We start from the raw sequence: 23,034 nt of genomic DNA, 5'->3' as shown, positions 1-23,034 counted from the left end.
TTTCCACCTATCCGCTCTCAGAGAAAATCGACCAAATGTCCTGAAGAGTAGTGGCACAATCTCGTTTTTCAAAAGAAAATATCACAAATTACGTCCTCGTGGCATTTTTGTTGTCTTTGGCATAATGTGTTAAGTTGAATTACTCTACCGGTTGACAAATGCTAATAGGTGACTGAAGTTGACAGAGACCTTTTTCAGTTGTGGTATAATGCTGTTGCTATTAGTTCATTCACTATGTGTTAGGAAGTCCCATTGGAGTTCCATAGCAAAATGGTTGAAAACGTTAACAACTGCATGTGCATTCATAACATGTCTGTAGGGGTTTTAACATGTTCATCGTGCCACCACGGAGACATAAACCAATATGTCTATATATAAAAGATATAGTCCCAAGCTTATTGTAAAGCTGAACTCCCCATAAGGTGAAACAGTGCCACTGTTCCTCCCAGCACAGGTGTTATTGCTTTTGTTTAGTTGAAGTAACTGAGGAGATGAACATCCAGCATCACAGTAAAAATAAATCACAGTACATACTCTGCTGTTCTATCGCACATGCAATGACATCAGAGAAAAACAAAACAGTACTCATTGTTTGAAGTAACTTCTTTGTTCTTGTAATATTGCAAACGGAAATGACAGTTTCACTGTTGAGTACTCCAGCTTTAAATACAAACCTATTGTTTAGTAGTAATCTGCCATACAAAATACAATATAGCAACATCACCCTTTCAATTTGGCATATTCCATGTACACTTATGTTTGTATTGTATTGAGTATGAAACAAACATTGTTGATAATGTTGCCAATATGTCACAGTATAGCCTACTTTGTAGTATACTAGTTTGCGTGATGCAGGTCATTGTGGGAAGGAAATATCCTCTGAAACCCAACAGGATACAACATGTTGTTCAACTGTGCTGTACACTTACTTAGAGAGCAAGGTGACACAGAAGTATAAGAATAGTGATTTTAAGAAACATCAGGGAACATTTTGGATGGGGAGCAAATTAAAGTAATGGTGGCTGAATAATGAAAGAGGGAACAGCCTGAAATGTACCTTGTACCTTTTCTCTCATCCTGAGTAGAGTGATAGATTGACCCTTATCCTCCCTTCCCCCCTCCTATCATCCTCTCTCTGTTATTCAGATAAAGTCATGAACAGGAGTTGAGTGCAGCCCAGAGCAAACCATACTCATCAAGGGCATGTGAAAATGTCAGAGGGATAGTTTGGCTTCTCCGGGTTTCACAGGGATCATACTGAACAGGTGCGGCCCACATCTGGATAAACCCACGTCAGTCTGTCAGGGTCTTAGGATTTGAAGGTATTATCCGTCTGGATGAGAGAGGCAGGCTGGGAAATGAGAAAATAATACTCTGACTGTTGAGAAAAATGGGCACATAACTTTAGTGGCAGAACTAAGTTGTGTTGCGAGGAGGCTCAGGGAGAGGTGAAATGTTGCTACTCGCTATGGTGTTATATCACATATATGGTTGTTCTCTTGACACTTTCTACCTCATTAACCTTGTCGATTAGGCTTCTCCAACAATTGTCACTTGCCATTGTTTTTGCTTTTCAAAACACACAGGCACCAAATGAATGTGACGAATGTTGGCTGTTGGCACTTAGCTTGCCAGCAGAATGACACAAATCAGGAAATGGTAGGTAACAGCATCTTTGAGCAAGCCACACAGTCCATCCAGTCCTTCTATATGGAAACATTGCTTGTCTTAATCCGCCTTAAGGATGCAAATGTATGCCCTAAATTATTTTCTACACAGAATCGTATCATCGCTGAACGTTAGCCCAAATCCAATGGGGGACATCCGTCTCAATAAAGTATGCAGGGCGAGAACATAATAGGAAAAAATACATTCTCAAGATTTTAGGTTTTTCTGTCTTCTTTTGCATTAAATTTACTTACAAAAATTCATTAGCATTTCCAATTCTGTGGTAATAATAGTAATATGTGGGATATTGCCTTTCTGTGGATGGGTTTCAGCTCTTCTCATTGGAGTCTCCTTCAGATAAGCTGGTTTAAATCAATCCTTGTCTAATAGGAGTCTGTACATTTCTAAATCCCAGAGTGCTTTCGCTTACAGGATCTCTTGTCATTGTAATCCGTGGCTGACAACTTTCTGCTGCTCAATACTGATTCTTCATTCTAAAACTTCCCGTTTCTGACATCAACAATTCTTAAATAGATGTACTGTAATACAGAGGGAGAGAGCGAGCAGTAAACCATTTTTCTGATAAAGGACATTGTGTTGTGTTAGCAGAAGCAGCATCGGCCCCTTATGTGTGTTCACAGACCTGTAGCCAGGAAGTAAAAGTTTAGTATCCAACTGTGGTTGTATTATATTATGTGGTGCAGACTCTGCAATGGAACACACTGTATGACAAAATGGCTTCCTTACATCAGCAGTTTCACTCCTCCGCATAAACTGATCCTCGAAGGGGATGTTCATCTTGAGTCAAAATGGCCTCCCCAGTTTCCACCACTGCAGTGCATAGGCCCACTTTGTCATGATGCGACCAGCAAGGTGCTGTGGAGTCAGACCCCAAATTGGTTTCTCCACATTAAAAACAGACTCCTGTCCATTAATTTACAAACACTATGTGCAGATCTAATCCAAAATGGCCTCCACCACCACCGCAGTGCTTCCCCTCCCCCACCCATCTTTGATCTGGATGCGACCCTGCAATGTTTTACTGATCCAGAGCCAAAATGGCTGCTCCTTCTCACCCTCCACTGGGGTGCATTTCTCCACTCAAGGTCGGCTCCCCTTGCAGTTCACTGGATCCAGCAGGTCTTCTCAGGACACCTTTAACAGACTTTAATTTGAAACACACTGTCATGACAATGCAGACCTCCATATTGCCTTTCACAATGGACTAATAAGTGCCCATATTGCCTTTAGCAGTGAACTAATAGTGTCATTGTCTCTGCATTTACCTCATAGCACTTCACAGAGCAGTTATTCCTAATTGGATAACAATGCAGACATACCAAGCCTAAGTACTTAGTTGGGTATTATTATTTTGCATTGTGAATCACCACGTTTTTTCACAGTCTCGACATGTAGAAGTAATATACTTACTTACACATCCACACACATTATTCCACCATAACATGAACCTTTTAAAATCGCTTTACACACCACTAAACTACACCTATAAAAGGTGGCTGGGTCTAGAAAGAGGTTGTTGTTGACGAGTTTGCAGAGCGTATTCAACCAAGTGGAATAGATTACTGAGCTCAGCATTCATCACTCCTCCCCACCAGAGACTACACATTTGGTGACATTGTGAACCAAAGCAGTTGCAGCTCCATTTGAACGGCTGCTATCAGTTGTTATTTAACTGGGTTAGTGCAGATGTGTGCCCCCTTAAGATCCATTGAGGGACGGTGGTGGGTAATACGTCACCACAATGTGAGAGGGAATTGGTATTGGTTTACAGGAAAGTGGGCTCCATTAGCGTGTGAAGTTCATCTCATGAGATAATTGTTTTATTTGGCGAGTTCATACTACTAGCAACATGAGATTTTCCGCTTACATGTTTAGCGATATGGTATGCTGTATGAGAATACATGCTGTTGCCATTACAGTGTATTTCATTTTTCAAACTCTGAAGATTATTACCTTCTCGATTCATAGTTGTGTGAGGATGTAATGCTGTGTTGTAATATGTGTTACAGGTCTATTAATCTATAAGTGTCACGGACGTCGTAAGAAGCGGACCAAGGTGCAGCGTTGTGAGCTCCTTTTTATTAGAATGTCGCCAACAGAACGACTGTGAAGCTTAACAGGGCTATGGTGCCTCTAACAAAGTTAACTACCACAAAACCAATAGGAAAAAAATGCTGCCTAAGTATGATTCCCAATCAGAGACAACGATAGACAGCTGTCTCTGATTGAGAACCATACCCGGCCAAACACAAAGTAATAGAAAATCAGAACATAGAATGCTGACCCAAATCACACCCTGACCAAACCAAAAAAGAGACATAAAAAGGCTCTCTAAGGTCAGGGCGTGACAATAAGACTGGGATTTATAAATATTCTTACTGCAGTGACAGCATGGCACCTAGCAAATGTGATGGACATCCATACAGTATCATCAGGTCTAAATCCATTTCAAGTATTTGTTCATCAATTTCAAACACAACTGTTAAATTAACTACATCAAACTCTGAAGTTCATTACAGAGTATCAGCTCTACTGTACAGTATATGAACATAGTTTACATCCCAAATGGCACCCTATTCCCTATGGGGCTCTGGTCAAAAGTAGTGCACTATATAGGCAATAGGGTGCCATTTGGGACTGAACACAGTCTTATTTCAGTAGTAGAGACCTCTTATTCCCCAACACCCAGGCAGTTCAAACAATCCAGATGGTTTATTTGCATACACTTTCACATACTCCCCAATAGGATCGTCTCAAGCACCGCCACGTTGCATTTTCTTGGCTTCATAAAATTGTCCTTTCACCTCCTCTTCCGCTCTAGTCAGAGCCAAGGCACTGTCAACCGGTGCGGTTTGATTTGGAGTACAGGAGGCTTAATTAGGTGTTGTAAAGGTGACTTATAGTAATTGTTCGGGACACTGGGGCTAAAATACGCCATTATCATTTCCATAACTCCACATGTCCTTTTTTCCGTTGGGATGAGACTCTGCCATTATGTCTTAGGGTGCTATTGGGGTGATAAAGGACCCAGTCAAAAAGGTGATTTATCTATCCACGCTATTGAATATTACTGTGAAATTATGAAAATTATGATAATGGCATTTAATTTAGGAGCTGTTTCAATAGACTTCCTGAATCTTCAGCCTGTTGTGGTGGGATGGAGTTTTGGCCTTCCTTGTAAAATTGGGTTAGACCTTTAATGAATGAGGATGTTTTATTGGCGAAAGAGATGTCAGTTGTGATATCTAGCTTCCAGGGTTCAGATGAAAGAAGGCAGTAGGATAATTAGAACCTCAGATAACCTTTCTGTGACTCCAGTCCTGTTTTGCCTACATATCTTTGACCACAGGGGAAAGAACATTAGTGAAAAAAATATTGAAGTTGAATAACTCTGAATGAAACCCAGAAACAACTGAAGTATGTAGCCTGAAGTGCAGCACCAACAAACTTAACAATATCTGATACTATTGGCTTGAAATCCCATTTTAGTTCCTTCTATAATTGATCTGCTGCTGTATGAAGCTAATCAAATAAGTAGAGTTGATTGTTGACCTGTAGCATACAGTATGTGCCTGACCGGATCGATTAGGTCTAATGTAGCAAAATTTGAAATTATGTTTTTTACATTGGATAAAAGTAGAGACTCAGAGTTAGAACATTGGCTGTCATACACTACAGTTGAGGAACAATGGGAAAGTAATTTGCTTTGAAAGTTGATAAACCTGTAACTTCACTTTTGAGAAAATGGCCCTTGAATGTTTTGGTACATACTGGAGAGCTCTTCTTTGTCTACACCCATACAGAATCGTTCACACCCTTTTATGCTTTAGCCCCAACCATCTCTTTAAGGATTCACATGTGAGTATCAGACCTCAGGATAAGACCCAGATGCAGACAGTTCGAAATAACAAAAGTTTATTTACAAAACAGGGGGCAGGTCAAGGTCAAGGGCAGGCAGAAGTCAGTAATCCAGGGCAGAGTCCGTAAGGTACAGAATGGCAGGCATTGTCAGGGCAGGCAGGGGTCAGTAATCCGGGGCAGTGTCAAGAGATACAATCCGGCAAGCAGGCTCAGGGTCAGTTCTCAAAACTGGGAGAACTAGAAAACAGGAACTACCGAGAAACACGACTACGGGGACAAAAGCTTGTAGGCTTGATGAGACAAGACAAACTGGTGTCATGAGTGTCCTGATCAGGTCAGGTTACAGGAGACCACAACCCTACAGATTATCTCTGAACCCCAACAGAGGAGGAGAGACCTAGGGGTCTGAAGATGTGGGGGTTTTATGACCCCTCACACCCCTGGTAAATCTCAGGCCACAGACAAATTCCTTTGTCCTGTTACTATGGAGAACCAGCCTAAGAACATTAAACATGAAATAAAGGGACTTTGGAACAATGATTTCCGTCAGCCACATTGGTGGTCATGACGGTAGATGGAATATGAAAGTGTATGTCATTTTTGTTTTGTTATTAAAGGTTAATAGATGATGTTATTACGAAAACATTGTAACGTGAAGAGTTTTCCTAGTAGATGTTTGATGTTTATACATTGTACGTTGTATGGAAAATATCCAAATCAAAGAGAATGTTTTGGGGAAGATGAAATGTTAAGTTAGTTGTCTAAAATTGGATTTGAATCAAATCTAGACCTTGCCTCATTAACCTCTTGGTGCTAGGGGGCAGTATTTTCATATTTTTTTTTTTTACATTCCCGTTTTAAACGGGATATTTTGTCAGGAAAAGATGCTAGAATATGCATATAATTGACAGATTTGGATAGAAAACACTAACGTTTCCAAAACTGTAAAGATATTGTCTGTGAGTATAACAGAACTGATGTTGCACTCCCTATTCAGCTGTGAATGTACCATCAACGAGCTTACGCTTTCTACGTATTCCCCAAGGTGTCTACAGCATTGTGACATAGGTTTACGCATTGCTGTTGAAGAATAGCCGTAGGCGGCCACATTGCGTAAGTGGTCACATGGTGTCTCCGAGAGAGATTCTCGCGTAAAATACAGAGGTAGCCATTACTCCAATCGGTCCTTCTGAAAAACGAATTGTCCCGACGGATATATTATCGAATAGATATTAGAAAAACACCTTGAGGATTGATTATAAACAACGTTTGCCATGTTTCTGTCGATATTATGGAGCTAATATGGAATATTTTTCGGTCGATTTCTCAGCCAAACGTGAAGAACAAACGGAGCTATTTTGCCTACAAAAATGGGAAAAAATGAACTTTGGCTGTTGGCTGTCTACCTGGGAGTCTCGTGAGTGAAAACATCCGAAGTTCATCAAAGGTAAACAATTTATTTATGCAGGTTTTTCTCATTGAGATACATTTTTACAAAAAAATGTTTTTCTCATTGAGATCTATTTTTCAAGAGACATCTTCAAACAGATTGTAATGCACACACACAACTACACTGTCATTATAATCATCCTGTTATTTTTTACTGGCTTGGTACCAGATCTGATCCTATAGCTAAACCATCACTAAATAAATAGCAGTCCCAAGCCATGTTCCACCTCATAGGATCCTGCATGTGGCAGGCAGGTGGAGCCCATGTTCCTCCCAATAGCAGTCTGTGGTTGCAGAAAGGCGGAGCCATGTTCCTCCCAAATAGCAGTCTGTGGTGGCAGGCAGACTGAGCCAGGCAGCCGGTAGCTAGGCCGGGATTGTCTCATCACCCTGGACAGTGACAGGCATCCCTTCAACATGGTCTCTTTTAGTAGCTGTACATAGATACAGTACCTGATATCTCCAACACATGCTTGTGAACACTGTACTATCACTACCTATTCATTATGGTAGTGGATATGAGTTGATGACTAAGATGACTGTCATTTTGTCCATCATGTCTGGATCCTGATTGACATAGAGGAAACAGGGTGGCATCATTTGACAATAGCCTGCATCTTGTGGATGTTTAGCCTACTGTGAACTCTGTATGAGTCCTGGGCTAAAGTGGCAGTAATTTTCAAGGCAGAAGGCAGAATGTGTTTGACTTGTGCTTCCAATTAGTAACATAGGGTTTCCGTTACAATATGTGACTTGTTTCAGGAAACTAGGCATATGTCGCACATCACTACCTAATAGGAACACCATTTGAACTTAAAAGTTTTTTTTAAATCAAAATGCATTTTTTTGCAGAAATGCCTTCTGGAAACTTTCATGTGACTTAATAAAACACTTCTATGCTATCTGTAAATATCAATAAAATTGTTAAATTACAAGCCTAGTTGGTTTAGCCATGGAACAAGTAAGCAACCTTCTCGTTAGCATTGATTGGCTGAGATAATGAGTGGGCTGGACATGCCAAGAGATGAGTTCGGATTGGTCTGCCATTTTGCAGGCTTCTGTCTTTATTATGAACTGTGTCATTATGTGTAGGTAATCCTTTCTAATGCAACTTTTTTTTAAAGATATCATGTAGTAGAACTGCATAAATGTTGCTCTCCACTTTCTTGATGACGTGTTTTGAAATCAGTGGAATTAAACTATAATATCTAAGAAATCTGAAAAGAGAACACAGAAGACTCCGGATTACATCTTCAAACTAAGGGCAACTATGACATCCATGACAGAGAGAGAGAAATATCCATCCATGTATACGGGTATGAGAGTCTAGCTAGCTACATTTTCAGATATGACATGTTTCTAATGTTGTCATTTTCATTTCAAGTTAAACTGTACTGTTAGCTAGCTAATATTAGCTGGGTGGCTAAATAACATTACGTGTATGATCTGTGTAGTAATATTATTCGTATCTCATAGCCATTTGTATGGCAAATTATAGTCTAAGGATAGCTAGCTAACATGGAACCTGGTTGGTTAGCTACCTGCAGATTCATGCAGGGTAGTACTTTTGACTACCCCATTCCGTACAAATTTGCGCAATCGCAGCATTCAAACGAGGCTCCAATGAAAACTAACGGGACAATTGCCCCTCTGACGCTGTACGTTAAATTGTGACCTGTCATGACGGAATGTATAGCACGCATAATGCAACTCATTCTGTGTCGTACAGCCTCTCCACCAGGTGTAGTGCTTCTCTCACAGTTTAAAAACAAGAAAGGGACAGGGACAAGGTAAATGGGGATACCTAGTCAATTGTTCAACTGAATGCGTTCATTTTTTGCATGATCACTGCAGGCCATCATGACTCTCAAAAGCCACGGCAGCCGTTGTTTACTTCTGAAGATAACTTTCGCGCTGCCCTAAAAACCCCATTCAAATTCGACACAAACCTTCAAATAGGTATGTAATGACACATTATATAAACTTTTTTATAGTGTTTTATTTACATTTTAGGGGTGATAAGATGGACAGATCGGATGAAAGACCCGATGGAGCTCATTGCCTACTTCAATCCTCCAGAGACGGGCAGCATGACGGTCTCGTCATTGATATTGCTGGAAAAGGGAGAAATTGTGCTTTACAATGGGATTCATATTACAGTTGACCTGGAAGTATTACATTTTTGGGGCACTAAAATATGGTAAATTGTACGTCACAGCGCGATATACAGAAGTGTGTTAGCTTACAGAAACTTTCTGAGTTGGGATTATGATTAATTTTTTAGCTAGCTAGCTACATGTCTAAACAGAAGACTCCACTATGCAAGTAACTATTTCAATAGAATGTTTACGATGTCACTGTGACAACTTTCAATAGACGTAGCTGGTAAATTTGCTGTGGCTATAATCTCAGATTTCAGAGCACTCTCGTCTGAGTGTGCCAGAGCTCAGAATAACTGAGAATAACTAATTAACTGATTAATTTGTTGCCAGCAGCACAGTTGCAGTCACCAATGCTCTTCATAACATAAAAACAACCTAGCCAGGTCTGCTAGGGCGACTAAAATGGTCAGAGTGAGCTGTTCTCTCATTTGTGTCTGGAAGTAGCTAGCAAGTTAGCCAACGTTAGCCAGTTACCTTGGGTGCTTGACTGCTGTTGTTAGGTCAAAATGTTTGGATCAATCTTACTATTTACGAACACACCCGTAGTATGAACCGGCCTTTAGTCTTGAAATCTTTGGTTGTTTAGTACATAGCCTCACTGTCACAGCTTGATCTGTTTCACCTGTCTTGTGCTTGTCTCCACCCCCCTCCAGGTGTCGCCCATTTTCCCCCCATTTTCCCCCCATTTTCCCCAATGCATTTATTTCTGTGTTTTCTGTGTGTCTGTTGCCAGTGTCGTGACGTTGTATCTGTTAATGTGACGACTGTTGTTCATCGAATGATTAAAGTTTCTAATTGTGTGATTAACCCGAATCAAGCAATTATTAACTCATTAACCTGGGGCACCTATTTCCCAAATTAACTCGAAGAATATCAGAATATCGATTTTACAACAACCGCTAATAAACCAGTTACCTCTACCAATCTCGTTCTGAACGTCGTATAGCCCATGAATCTGCACGGACCTGGGTCTCACCAATGAGTTCGTACCACACCAATCTTAGTTGAATATTTATTTACTAAAAGATACATATAGACCAAACGCATTATAGGCTATTGATAAGAACTTAGTATAAGGGGCCAAAACACTATGGCGCGTGTTACCCAAAATGGGGATTTCGAAGAGAGAGAGAAAAAAGAAAGCACACGAGAAATATACATTTGGGTGAATTTGTCAGCTATGCTTATTCTAACCCTAGCCTTGACTCAAACTGCCGCTCTTATGGGTCAGAATATAATGATGTAATTACGTGGGGATGATCTCCGAGGATTCTCTGCGTGGACCGTTCAAGGGACCGTTCAGGCTGCTCGATGACGCACTACTCACGCACACCTCCTGATCGTCCTCCCGATGTCAGTGTCCTTTTGGCTTAGGAGTCTGTTCCCTCACCCTTGCTCTGGAAGGAGTCTTCTGAGGACAGATAGCTCTGTAGCTCAGAGCTCACAGCATAGGAATGAAACCTTTTAGATACCATGATTCGCTGGGATTGGATGCTAGGGGGTCCGGCTTGAATTCACCCGCTTAGACACAGCTACCCACCTGTAGCTTGGGAAGAAAAGGATTTATTTTTCTTCAAACTTGTGTTGCGTTCTGGGTTCGTTGACTTTTTAGACCTTGGCTGCAGCTTGGGTCACGTAGTCTCCTATGTAAATTCTATACTGACAGGTTTTATACCCTTGTGTCAGAAGTGGGCGTAACCGCCTTTAGGGCAATTATCTGGGAGTACCAAGTTAACCTCTCTAGGGTACGTGGGACGCTAGCGTACCATCTGGCCAACATCCAGTGAGGTTGCAGAGCGCGAAATTCGATTACAGAAATGCTCATTATAGAAATTCAGAAAACAAAACATATTTTACATAGGTTTAAAGATAAACTTCTTGTTAAACCAACCACAGTGTCATATTTATAAAATGCTTTTCGGCAAAAGCATACCTAGCCCAGAACATACCTAGCCCAGAACATTGCCCAGTTGACAAATTATTACAAACAGTAACCAGCCAAGCAGAAGCGTTACAAAACTCAGAAATAGAGATAAAATTAATCCCTTACCTTTGATGATCTTCATATGGTATTAATCAGAACACATTCATTTACTCAATAAATGTTCCTTTTGTTCGATGAAGTCTCTTTATATCCAAAAACCTTCATTTTGTTAGCGCCGTTTTCTTCAGTTATCCACAGGCTCAAATGCAATCAAAACAATCAGGCTAAAAAAATCTAAATTGAAGCCGTAACGTAGCCCGAGTAGCAGGCCGTTAAATTTGGGCATGCTTTTCATCGAAAATTCCGAATGCTGCCCCCTACCCTAGAGAGGTTAACCTCTTGGAACTACCGCTCCCGGATCCGGGAGAATTGCCATCAACTGACACTAATTAGCATAACGCAACGGACAAAAAAATAAGAATACATTCATATTCATGAAATCACAAGTGAAATATATTGAAACACAGCCTAGCCTTTTGTTAATCACCCTGTCATCTCAGATTTTGAAATGATGCTTTACAGCCAAAGCAAGACAAGCATTTGTGTAAGTTTATCGATAGCCTAGCCTAGCATAGCATTATGCCTAGCTAGCAGCAGGCAGCTTGGTCACGAAAATCAGAAAAGCAATCAAATTAAATTGTTTGCCTTTGATGAGCTTCGGATGTTTTCACTCACGAGACACCCAGTTAGATAGCAAATGTTCCTTTTTTCCATAAAGATTATTTTTGTAGCCGAAATAGCTCCGTTTGTTCTTCACGTTTGGCTGAGAAATCGACCGGAAATTGCGGTCACGACAACGCCGAAAAATATTTCAAATTAGATCCATAATATCGACAGAAACATGGCAAACGTTGTTTATAATCAATCCTCAAGGTGTTTTTCTAATATCTATTCGATAATATATCAACCGTGTCAGTTGGCTTCTTAGTGGGAACGAGAGAAACAATGAGCGCATTTGTCTATTACGCACATATCACTCTGAGAGCCACCAACTGACCACTGACGCAATGTCATCGCTCACGCTCATTTTTCAAAATAAAAGCCTGAAACTATCTCTTGTGACACTAGACACATTAGGGAAGCAATAGAAAAAGATTTCTGGTTGATATCCCTTTCACTGCTCAATAGGGACACATAGGAACGCAGAGGTTTCTAAATAAGAGTCATTCCCTGATTGGATTTTTCTCTGGCTTTCGCCTGCAATATCAGTTATGTTATACTCACAGACAATATTTTTACAGTTTTGGAAACTTTAGAGTGTTTTCTATCCTAAGCCATCCATTATATGCATATTCTATTATCTGGTCCTGAAAAATAGCCTGTTTACTTTGGGAAGGTTTTTTTCCCAAAAATGAATAATTTCAAGAGGTTAATGTGCAACGTATTCTCAAAACAATGACCTTATTAGAAAACTAAAATCACATTCATATCTTAACAAAAATACTTCCATAATGTGTCATATTGTCTATAGCACATATTGGATAGAAACTTGACATATACAGTGTGTACACTTTCCAAAATACAGTATTTTCATTATACAATTTTTATACAATTGTTTATGACATTACACATTCGTTATCCATGTCTACCTATTGACCATTTCCCACATTCGGATGTTAGAAATATTTATTCTAGAGTTCACTTTTTGGACGTTAGAGTTTTTGGCTGGCAAAAGTCTCTCTCTAGACAAAAACATTCTGATCCCAATACTGAAGAGAGAGAGAAAGTTTCCCCTACAGCAGTGTGTGAAGGGTGACCATCCAGCAGCTCCCCCTGTCCTCTCTGTGGGAGAGAGAGGCCTGGTTACTGTCACCCCCCCCTCCCCCATCAGTTTGATCTATCCATTTTGATCCTCACAGGACAGTCATGACACTACTGTAAATTATGGATATATATATATATATATATATATATATATATATATATATATATATATATGTCTAATTACATTTCCCAATTCCTGGGTGCATAATGACAGGGTGCATTTTGATCCATTACACTGATTGATGGTACTGATGTTGCATCCTGCTGGCTGTTGTTGTTTTAGTTGTTATTTTAGTCCTACAGACAGAGTCGGTGGCCCCAGTCAAACTCCATGCTAATGTTCTAACATTCAACTCCGAGGCCAACAATCATCAAACACCAGATGCACCTTGCCATATTTTCAATATATTTTTTATTTTGTCATTTATTTACTTCTTGCGTCGAGCAATCCCATATCCGGGAGCGTAATCATAGCCTCAAGCTCATTACCATAACGCAACGTTAACTATTCATGAAAATTGCAAATGAAATGAAATAAATATATTGGCTCACAAGCTTAGCCTTTTGTTAATACCCAGTTAGGGCTAGGCAGAATACTGCCCCCTTTGGACGAATTGCGTGCCCATAGTAAACTGAAAAGAAATCTTTCCAAAATTGCTAATATATGCATATAATAATTATTATTGGATAGAAAACACTATAAAGCTTCTAAAACCGTTTGAATTATGTCTGTAAGTATAGCAGAACTCACAGGGCAGGCCATCTCCCAAACTATTTTTGGAGTACTAAAAGTTGGGGCAACTTTGACGTCATCGCCCCCACCCTTCCCAACCAGCTATGGATCTGGAGACACTTTCTATGTCTTCCACTAGATGTCCTCATTCAGTACAGCGTTTAATTGTGCAAATCACGCGAGCTTTGACCCTTTGCGAGGCGAAAGAGTGGATGTCGCGAGAAAATACATGGGGGCAAGAGCGCGCGTTGGGAACAGATCTGTCTTTGTTCCAGCTTGCCTCAGAAGAAGCACGATTGTCTAGTAGACTTGAGAATCGTTTTGTACGTTTAAAACATCCTAAACCTTGTTTCTGCACTTAGTTTGACCAGTTTAGTCGACATATAATATGTAATTTTGAAGTTTTGATGCGCAACTGTTCGGGACCAGAAGTAATTTTTGGTAGCATTTCAGCTGGAACTCGTGGCATATGCTAATACAAAGACACACGACTTGAAACCAAACGATGTATTGGGTAAGTATGACTACTTCCACTACATTCTGATCGAAGACCATCAAAGGTAAGGGAATATTTATGTTGTAATTTTGTATTTCTGTTGACTCCAACAAAGTGGAGAAATATTGCTTATGTCTGAGCGCCGTCTCAGATTATTGAATAGTGAACGATTTCTGTAACGTTAAAAATAAATATGACAAAGCGATTGCATTAAGAAGCAGTGTATCTTTCTAACTATATGTAGAACATGTATATTTAGTCAAAGTTTATGATGTGTATTGCTGTTATCTGGCGGAGCTATCTATAATTTCTCCAGACATTTTTTTAGCATTTTCTGAACATGGCGTCAATGTAAACAGAGATTTATGGATATAAATTGCATATTATTGAAAAAAACATAAATGTACTGTGTAACATGTCCTATTACTGTCATCTGATGAAGATTTTCAAAAGGTTAGTGAATTATTTTTCTTTTAATCCTGCGTTTGCGATTGCATCTTTTGTTCGACAAAATGGCTACATATCGTCTGTGTCTTTGTGGTGGTTTGACATACATATGTGCTATGTTTTTGCCGTAAAACATTTTAGAAATCTGACTCGCTGGGTAGATGAACAAGGTGTTTATCTTTCATTTGAGCTATTGGACTTGTTAATGTGTGGAGTTTAAATATTTCTAAGAATATTTTTGCATTCTGTGCGCCACTGTTTCAGTTGAGCGGGGGGGGGTGGTACCCCTAGGGGAACCTGTACCTCTAACACGTTTGTTAACAACACTGTCATCTCAGATTTTCAAAATATGCTTTTCAACCATAGCTACACAAGCATTTGTGTAAGAGTATTGATAGCTAGCATAGCATTAAGCCTAGCATTCAGTAGGCAACATTTTCACAAAAACAAGAAAAGCATTCAAATAAAATAATTTACCTTTGAAGAACTTCGGATGTTTTCATTGAGGAGACTCAGTTAGATAGCAAATGTTCAGTTTTTCCCAAAATATTATTTGTGTAGGAGAAATCGCTCTGTTTTGTTCATCACGTTTGGCTAAGAAAAATTATCATTACAACGCCAAACCTTTTTCCAAATTAACTCCATAATATCGACAGAAACATGGCAAACGTTGTTTAGAATCAATCCTCAAGGTGTTTTTCACATATCTATTCGATGATAAATCATTCGTGGCAGTTTGGTTTCTCCTCTGAACCAAATGGAAAAATGCACGCAGCTGGAGATTACTCAATAATTTCGACGGAGGACACCAAGCGGGCACCTGGTAAATGTAGTCTCTTATGGTCAATCTTGCAATGATATGCCTACAAATACGTCACAATACTGCAGACACCTTGGGGAAAGGACAGAAAGTGTAGGCTCATTCCTGGCGCATTCACAGCCATATAAGGAGACATTGGAACACAGCGTCTTCAAAATCTGGGACATTTCCTGTTTGAAATTTCATCTTGGTTTCGCCTGTAGCATCAGTTCTGTGGCACTCACAGATAATACCTTTGCAGTTTTGGAAGCGTCAGAGTATTTTCTTTCCAAAGCTGTCAATTATATGCATAGTCAAACATCTTTTCGTGACAAAATATCTTGTTTAAAACGGGAATGTTTTTTTATCCAAGAATTAAAAGAGCGCCCCCTATATCGAAGAAGTTGTGATGGAACCTCTCTTTTTGACCAGTGCTTAAAAGGACTGGGTTAGAATTAACATATCAGACCAGGAAAGGTGGAGTGTTAGCTACATGTGGGAAATGGTTGAAACAACACAAGGTGAAGAAGATAAACTCACCAGATTATACCCACTGTCTGTGTAAAGGGGTTCAAACTCTGACTATCCACACGAGCTAAGAACAAGTTCAGAACAAAAACTGCCCATTGGAAACCGGACAACTAAGAAGAAGGACATTGTGACATCTGGTGGACAATCAGAGCATGTGCTTTGTTGAAACCCAAAAATAAGGTTTGGTTTCAACAGAGATAGATGACGAACTACTGCATTCAAACACGTAAATACATTCATTGCTTCCTATTCCAAAACGGGCAACGGTTTGTGTGCAAGCTATATGATTAATGTGAAGACAGTCCTAGAATGTGTTCACGATAAATGTCCCTTTTTCTCTATCTTTATATTTTCCCCACCCCTTTCTCCATCTCTGTCTAGTAAGCCGTCATATCTTGTCAGTCCAGGGACTTTTGTCTCATGTAAGTGTGTATTCTGTGTTATTATTTAGTTTGTTTGTAAATAAATAATTAAACCAATTTGTGTGGTAGTGAATGATGAACAAAGGTTGGGGTTCTTGCAGATCCAAGAGAGTTACGACTATTCAGAATGAGACTGATATGAGGTAATGATTAACCTCTCTTGGGTAGGGGGCAGTATTCTGACGTGCGGATGAAAAGCGTGCCAAAAAGTAAACTGCCTGTTACTCAGGCCCAGAAGCTAGGAAATGCATATAATTTGGAGATTTGGATAGGAAACACTAAACACTTTCTAAAACTGGTCAAATATCTGTGAGTATAAAATAACTGATATGGCAGTTAAAACCCCGAGGACAAACCACCCCCCCCCCCATGAGAAAACTCAGCCTAACCCTATTTTCAATGGCTGTCACTTTTATAATAACGCCAAGTCCTCCCAGATTGCAGTTCCTAGGGCTTCCACTAGATGTCGACAGTCTTTAGAAAGAGTTTCAGGTTGGTTTTTGGAAGAATTAGCCAGAAATTGTAGTTTTTCTAGGTGGCTCCCATTTTGGCTGTAGTGTTTCCAAGCTCATGGAAGAGAGCGCGTTCTTTGGTATTTTTCTCCGGTAAAGACACTGACGATTCTCCGTCTTAAATTTGAACGTTTATTTACGTATTAGGGAACCTAAGGTTTGATTATAAGCATTGTTTGACTTCTTTGGAAAAGTTTATTATTAACATTTGGGATTACTTTTGCATGCATTTTGATGGAGTTTTTTTTTACTGAAGCGCGCCAGCTAAACTGAGTTTTTATGGATATAAAGAAGGACGTTATCGAACAAAATTACCATTTGTGATGTAACTGGGACCTTTTGGAGTGCCAACAGAAGAAGATCATCAAAGGTAAGGCATTTTCATATCGCTATTTCTGACTTTCGTGTCGCATCTGCCTGGTTGAAATATGCTTTTCATGTGTTTGAATGTGGGGCGCTGTCCTCAGATAATCACATGGTTTGCTTTCGCCGTAAAGCCTTTTTGAAATCCGACAACGGCTGGATTAACAGGAAGTTAAGCTTTATTTTGATGTATTACACTTGTGATTTTATGAAAGTTAAATATTTATAATTCTGTAGTTTGAATTTTACGCTCTGCAATTTCACCAGATGTTGGCCAGGTGGGACCCACCTGCCCATAAAAAGTGAATAAGTTACTGTTATCGATTTATATATCTTATAGAGTTTAATTTGGGAGATGGTAGCTCATTAAAACCAGTTATGCATTAGGGGGCGCTATTAAAATGTTTGGATGAAAAACGTTCCCGTTTTAAACAAGATATTTTGTCATGAAAAGATGCTCGACTATGCATATAATTGACAGCTTTGGAAAGAAAACACTCTGACGATTCCAAAACTGCAAAAATATTGTCTGTGAGTGCCACAGAACTAATGCTACAGGCGATACCAAGATGAAATTTCATACAGGAAGTGTCCCAGATTTTGAATGCGCTGTGTTCCAATGTCTCCTTATATGACTGTGAATGCGCCAGGAATGAGCCTACACTTTCTGTCGTTTCCCCAAGGTGTCTGCAGCATTGTGACGTATTTGTAGGCATATCATTGGAAGATTGACCATAAGAGACTACATTTACCAGGTGCCCGCTTGGTGTCCTCCGTCGAAATTATTGAGTAATCTCCAGCTGCATGCATTTTTCCATTTGGTTCAGAGGAGAAACCAAACTGCCACAAATGATTTATCATCGAATAGATGTGTGAAAAACACCTTGAGGATTGATTCTAAACAACGTTTGCCATGTTTCTGTCGATATTATGGAGTTAATTTGGAAAAAAGTTCGGCATTGTAATGACTGAATTTTCGGGGGTTTTTCTTAGCCAAACGTGATGAACAAAACGGAACGATTTCTCCTACACAAATAATATTTTTGGAAAAACTGAACATTTGCTATCTAACTGAGAGTCTCCTCATTGAAAACATCCGAAGTTCTTCAAAGGTAAATGATTTTATTTGAATGCTTTTCTTGTTTTTGTGAAAATGTTGCCTGCTGAATGCTATGCTTAATGCTATGCTAGCTATCAATACTCTTACACAAATGCTTGTGTAGCTATGGTTGAAAAGCATATTTTAAAAATCTGAGATGACAGTGTTGTTAACAAAAGGCTAAGCTTGTGAGCCAATATATTTATTTCATTTCATTTGCGATTTTCATGAATAGTTAACGTTGCGTTATGGTAATGAGCTTGAGGCTATGATTACGCTCCCGGATACGGGATTGCTCGACGCAAGAAGTTAAACAACTTCTTCCGTGGTGCCCCAAATTCATTGAGTTAATTGTTACATGGTTAATTTTATCAGGTAACAATTAAACATAGTTAGTGGATTAAATAAATAACAGTCATCAGTTTAATGTAAATCAAGTCACGACAGTAGCATTCTGGATTTGTATTCTCTCTCAGATATATAGGGGTTGAAAAAAAAAATCATTTTGTTTTATGCATAATTTCATATCTATGCACACCACTTAATATTGTCAATAGGAATCCACATAATGTCTTGCTGTTCCATGAAAAGCAAATGATGATGATAAACCTATTAATCAACAAACATTTTGGACATGAAGTGCTTTATCTATTCCTGGTGTTAATTTAAATTTGTAGAGAGTCACGCTATATTGCTCACGGGTACGCTCTTCCCTAGCAATATCCTGCCATGTCTCAAGCCAACAGTCACTTTACTTCCTGTCTTGTGATAAGTAGACTGATTTGTTAGCTGTCTCACTTTTCTCTCTCTTTTTTATGTTCTTCTTCACAGTTGTACGCCTCCCTGGACTTTGGGAGTAAATAGCCGCTGGTTCATGAGCATGTGAAGAGGTTCTACTGGTAAGTCATACGCTTTTCTTTCTTTCTTCTCATCATCCTTCTCTTCCTTCTCTTCCTCTCGCCCTCTCTGTTGTCCTGATCTTTTCCTTTGTTTACTCAGACTCTCCTTACAATCTGTTTTGGAGCATCACTAGAAGTGTGTGGAACAACGTGTTTTTTGCTTTCTGCAATGCAAGAGTCTATGAAGTACATTGATAATATTTTTCAACACATTATCTGAATGACTAGTGTTGCTGGTGGGAAATGTTGTGTACCATTCTGCTCATTTCCACTGTTGATATGATTGGACTGAGATTAATCTACAACCAGTGACACCATTTCGCATTCTGCCTCTCACATGTCACATTCCGGTTCATTTCTCAGATATCATGGCAATTGCACCTATCTAAACAATCATTACTTTTTCATTGGGGGTTATCCAAGCATACTGTATATACATAAAATAGGAAGATACAGTATAACAAGTTGTGCCCTGTGGCATGAGTAATAGACCACCCAGGAAGTTCCTCTTGCCTCTCATCTAATCACGTCAGCCCTCATCCCCCCCAACAGCCTTCCCCATTCTGAGAAAGTGCACACTCATCACAAATGTAGCTCTGAATTTGTTCTGCCTAACTGCTTTCCTTCCTAGCGATAGAGGGGATGCTGTTTGTGTGTGTGTGTGTGTGTGTGTGTGTGTCCCGAGCTGCTGTCAGCTATGTCCACAGAAACTTGCATAAATCCGGTGTCTACATTTCATCACATATCCTAAAAAATGTGCTTGATCCAACCCCTTCAAGGACTTTAAACTCTGGCTCTCAGTGCCCCGGCCTCTAAAGCCATGCTTACAGACAATTAGGTTTTCAGTCTCGCAGCACCAGGAATGACATACATCACACTGTAGGAAGGCCATATCTCTCCAAGGTAATCCACTACACCCAATAAAATGATATTGTCACACCCTCTTCTGTTTATTCTGTCTTTGTGATCGTCTCAACCCCCATCCATCTTCCCCATTATCCCCTGTGTATTTATACCAGTGTTCTCTGTATGTCTGTTGCATATTTGTTTTGCTTTGTCAAGCCTACTAGCGTTTTCCCCTCTGTTCCTGTCTTTTGATTGTTCCTGTTTTCAATTTATCCCGGTTTTGACCTTTTCTGCCCGCCCTGACCCTGAGCCTGCCTGCCGTCCTGTACCTTTGCCGCACCTATCTGGATTACTGACCCCTGCATGCCCTTTACCTGTCTTTTGCCTGTTGGATTAAGAAACTGTTGTTAATTTGATGTTGCCTGCATCTGGGTCTTACCTTGAACTGTGACAGATATAATAGAGTGATATACAGTACAGTGACTATCTTGAATTATGTGGCACAGTCTTACCATTGTACGGTGCCTCACTTAAGAATTTCCATATTTAGCTTGCTACGTAATTATGATTTTGTGACAGATACCACTTTTTGGTAGAATAACAAACCCACGGTGTCAGGCTGTTGCTGTGGGGGTTGCTAAGGTAATTTGACATTTTGTGACACAGCTCTGGGGAGAACGTCCTCACATGTAAAGCCATTTCTATTGTAATGCCATCACGCTGAAATGAGATGTCTATATCTGGAGTGGAATACCCCTGCTGAGACACATCTCCCTTTGTTTATTGTCTTCTTCCCTCCTTCTCTACCCTCCTCCTCTCCTCTTCTTCCCTCCTCCTCTCCTCTTCTTCCCTCCTCCTCTCCTATTCATCCCTCCTTCTCTCCTCTTCTTCCCTCCTTCTCTTCTCTCCTCCTCTCCTCTATTTTCCTCATTCACTTCACCCAATCTTCTCCCATCCTGTTCTTCCCTCCTCCTCTCCTCTTCTTTCCTCCTCCTCTTCTTCTCTGTCTCCACTCCTCCTCTTCCATTCTTTTCATTACTTTACCCCTCCTTCCCCCTCTGCCTCTTCATCCCTCCTTCTCTCCTCGACTTCTTTAATCCAGGTCTGTAACGGGTCTAGACAAGGAGTCAGATCTGGTTAACATGGAGAGACACAGCCCTCATGGAAATGAATAGCATTACACACACACACAGAGCAGAGAAAGGCCCCCATAATATCAGTCCAATTATCAGCCTTCAAACGATAGAAGAGAGCGAGAGTCTGTCAAGGAATAAACCATACAAAAGTGCCCTCAAGTTCAATTCATACAGACATATAGCCTCGGTTTCTAGGCATCCTCACATTCCCAGGAATAAGAGGCACGATCTGCAGCTGGCTGAATCCAGATATCCAGTAATCTCTATCTCCTTGCCTTGCAGGTATACAGTATGTAACATGCCGGGCTCTAACGTGCTCAGAGCCCAACAGAAACTATCCCTTCCCTGAATACATCGACATCAGCTCACTGGTGGTCCAAGATGACTATATGTTTATACAGGTAAGGCTATGTCTGAGAAGAATATATTGAATCATATTGTATAAAGTGCCTTGCAAAAGTATTCACCCCCCTTGGCATTTTTCCTATTTTGTTGCCTAACAATCAGGAATTCAAATATTTTTTTAGGGTGTTTGTATCATTTGATTTACACAACATGCATACCACTTTGAAGATGCAAAATATGTTTCATTGCGAAACAAACAAGAAATAAGGCAAAAAAACTGAAAACTTGAGTGTGCATAACTATTCACCCTCCCAAACTCAATACTTTGCAGAGCCACCTTTTGCAGCAATTACTGATGCAAGTCTCTATGGGTATGTCTCTATAAGCTTGGCACATCTAGCCACTGGGATTTTTTCCCATTCTTCAAGGCAAAACTGCTCCAGCTCCTTCAAGTTGGATGGGTTCCGCTGGTATACAGCAATCTTTAAGTCATACCAAAGATTCTTAAATGGATTGAGGTCTGGGCTTTGACTAGGCCATTCCAAGACTGTTAAATGTTTCCCCTTAAACCACTCGAGTGTTGCTTTAGCAGTATGCTTAGGGTCATTGTCCTGCTGGAAGGTGAAACTCTGTCCCAGTCTCCGTGGGATCTTCAAAGTTTTGGAAATACATTTTATAACCCAACCCCCGATCTGTACTTCTCCACAACTTTGTCCCAGACCTGTTTGGAGAGCTCCTTGGTTTTCGTGGTGCCGCTTGCCTGGTGATGCCCCTTGCTTAGTGGTGTGGCAGACTTTGGGGCCTTTCATAATAGGTGTATGTATACTCAGGTGGACTTTATTTAATTAATTATGTGACTTCTGAAGGTAATTAGTTGTACCAGCTTCATAGCAAAGGGGGTGAATATATATGCACACATTACTTTTCCATCTTGAATTTTTTGAAATCCAAATAAAAATGAATTTAAATGACAGGTTGTAATGCAACAAAATAAGAAAAACGCCAAGGGGGTGAATACTTTTGCAAGGCACTTTATGTAGACCATGATGCATTGCATAGGATGCGCATCGTTAGCCTTGAATAATATGGGCATGTGTTATTATTATGTATTATGTATTATTTGATTAGAATAGATATGGGGTCCATTGATTGACACACAAAAAATAAATTCTTCATTTTGCAATCTGAATATGCATATGTATTGGTAATTATGTAATAGTAATTCTCACCTCTGAACCTTGAATCGTTGCTATGCTGCTGTGTATTTTATTTATACTTTTTCCATAATTTACATTGTCACAAAAACAATGACACATTCTGTATGAAGAAAATGCACCTCGCATGACATGTAAAATATGCTAAACTTTTATTTGAACCTTCATTTGAGAGTCTGCATTTGGACTATCGTGATTCAGATTTGAAAACTAGGGAGTTTTATATTTTTCCACACCAGTCTCCTAGTATGTCATGTTAATCATAATGTGTGCGAGAGAGAGG

The 23,034-nt window shown here is 39.9% G+C and overlaps 1 pseudogene; it reads left to right on the top strand.

The window, feature by feature from the left end:
• LOC109881450 (VPS10 domain-containing receptor SorCS3-like) overlaps positions 1-23,034 on the top strand; it is a 51,488-nt pseudogene that overhangs the window by 13,937 nt on the left and 14,517 nt on the right.

This window comes from Oncorhynchus kisutch, linkage group LG20 (genome assembly GCF_002021735.2).
Source record: "Oncorhynchus kisutch isolate 150728-3 linkage group LG20, Okis_V2, whole genome shotgun sequence".
Classification (NCBI taxonomy): Eukaryota; Metazoa; Chordata; class Actinopteri; order Salmoniformes; family Salmonidae; genus Oncorhynchus; species Oncorhynchus kisutch.
This window is presented reverse-complemented; position numbering and strand designations above follow the sequence as displayed.